Source organism: Pinus tabuliformis, chromosome J, assembly GCF_031772625.1.
Source record: "Pinus tabuliformis cultivar Carrire ecotype Pingquan chromosome J, CPIR1, whole genome shotgun sequence".
Classification (NCBI taxonomy): domain Eukaryota; kingdom Viridiplantae; phylum Streptophyta; class Pinopsida; order Pinales; family Pinaceae; genus Pinus; species Pinus tabuliformis.
The window spans coordinates 24,983,381-24,986,040 of record NC_142295.1 but is presented as its reverse complement, the minus strand read 5'-3'; positions in this window follow the sequence as shown (position 1 = coordinate 24,986,040).

Sequence of the window (2,660 nt, the reverse complement as noted above, 5' to 3'; positions counted from 1 at the left end):
TATTCTTTTCATAAAATGTCAGAGTCAAAACATTGTTTAGCTTGATTTCCAAGTATAACTTAAATTTAATCAACAATGTCACGTAATCCAAACTCTTCATCCTCTAGAGTTTCATCATTGTCTTCTTCCACAATATTTTCTGCTTCCTTTTGCTCATTTTCCTCTTCTAATGGGTCTTTGATGTTTGCGAATCTCCCAATGTATGTCTTTCCAAACATTCCACGTAATGGTGGTTGGGGTTCCTTTGCCTTTTTTTCCACGTGTGATTCACTAAAGTCCCCTTTCTTCAACCCAATTTCTTGCATTGCATCTGGAAGAAATTGAAGAGCATTAATTATTTGCTGAATGAAATTGCATTGTAATGGATCTTTCTCAATTGCAATGCAATTTCTTCCTTTTTGAAGGCAACATGCTAGTGTTGTACCTAATTATCAAGCACAAAAAAAATAATGAAGTAAATTAGTACAATGACATATTAATTTAAAAAAGTACATATTGAAATTCAATTCCATATAACAAAACCTACTTGAGCCAGAAAATAAATCCAGAACCCAATTTCCTTCATTTGAACATATGTCTATAAGATAGTTAATCAATAATTATGGTTTTTGATAAATGTTAACTATCTCTCCTTTTGTTTCTTTGTCTTCATATGTTAGTTTTCTCACAACAGCATCATAAGTCAGTATTTGGCTATGACTCTTTCCATCCACCCGATTAAAAATCATAGACATATGGCTATCATCTTTTGCCCAACTATCAATATGAATGAACTCACAGTCATTTATAAATTGTTGATCTTCATTGTTAAGAATATTTGACTTGTGCCTGTAACATGAAATAGTAAAAGTTCAGTTAACTTGTACATAAATGAATTTTTCAAAATTAATCAAATATACCTTTTAAACGTCTTAAAGTGTAAGTTGCATCCTTGAATTTGTTTTCCCCTTGAAGCTTGACAATATCATTGCCAATTGTGTGTCTGAATGAAATGTCACAAATCTCCATAATGGTGATGACGTCACTTCTACAAATCCCGCAACCACTTTATTAAAAGCTTGACAAGTATAAGGGTCACTATCATAGTAAATGTTTGGAATATTGAAACCATGGGGAATATCTGCAATAACTAGGGCATAATCCCTTTTTGGTATGAGTTTAGCAATGTCTTCACAGTCGCCTTGTATTACTTGATATTGAATAGTGTCTAGCCCATTCCAAATGAAATGATTAAGAGTTGGATCAAGTTCAACATTCTTAATACGTTGCTTCCTCAGTCTTTCAATCTTTATTTTTTCAATAAAAGTCTTGAAACTGTCTGGTGCTCCATTATCTTCCTTCCTCATCTTTTATCAAATAAACAAATATATGTGTAAGTTTTAAATTAAAAATAGTACACAGATGAATAAAACTAAATGTATAAATCAAGATACATTTTTAAATTCGAAATAAAAAGCTTTTAATGTTGATGTAGAACTTTAATCTAGATAGTTGCGTACAACATCATCCCAACTATCTTCATTCAACAATCTAACCATTTGTTCCTGAATTTTCATGTAAACTTTGTGACTGCATAGATAAAGTAAGAAAAAGTTCATATAATGATATGTATAACAAATACTACCAAGAACAACATGTTTTATTTAAAAGATAACTATAATCTAGAAATAAATAAAAATAATTCAGCAAACTTATTTTTGAAATTCTTCAGACATTTCTTCCAATGATAATTCCCCTGACCTCACACGAGATAATATTGTTTTGACAATTTTTTCATCTTTCACTACTTGCATCGCCCTCCAAGGCGTGATGGTCATATCGTCTGGAAGTTGCTTCAGTTCAGAAGATGATTTACTGTTGCTACATATCAATGCCTTAGACTTTTTGACCCTCTGGTTTTTAATGCCAATGTCTTCCCACATGTTAAAAATCTCATCAATCAACTTCCAAACATCTCCAGTTCTAAATGCCAATTGGAAAATGTTATCAACACCTATGAATAAATCACTATTTCTGTTGTCTTTTCCACCTTTTGAATTGGTTTTCTCTTCAATTTGATAGCCTATTTCCATACAACATTCCTTTCAGAAATCTACAGTAACATTTATCCTATCCCCACCACATTTTCTTGAAATTGACTATGAATAAATCTAATCCTTTGGATGAAAGTCATAGACATCCTATATTCATTATCTGAATTATGATCCCATGCCACTAACTTTGCTTTTGTTTCATTTAAACTAGCATAAATGATACATTTCATTGTTTCAAAACGTGGGTTATTAGGATATTCCTCCATCAATTGTCTTTGAGCTTCTACAGAATGGTTCCCCCCAAGCACATAATAATTGTATTCAAAACATTTTGACTTATCAAATGCTTCTTTGTTGGGAACTTGAAGTGGATCAACAAGAAGCACATAACTAACCACATGATCATATGGATTGTACCGAGCATCAATGTCTTCAAGTTGTGAACATGCAGATGATGTGGCTTTCTGACTTGATATTGGCATTGTCCTTCACTTGCCTTATAGGTTTTTCTGACATTTAGTTGAAATGTACGACCACCATCAATTAAGTTTCTCTTTGTCAAATTCTGTCGAATGGCATTTTGTTTTGTTTTGATAATGCCATCATCTAAATCAGCTCCTGGTGTAA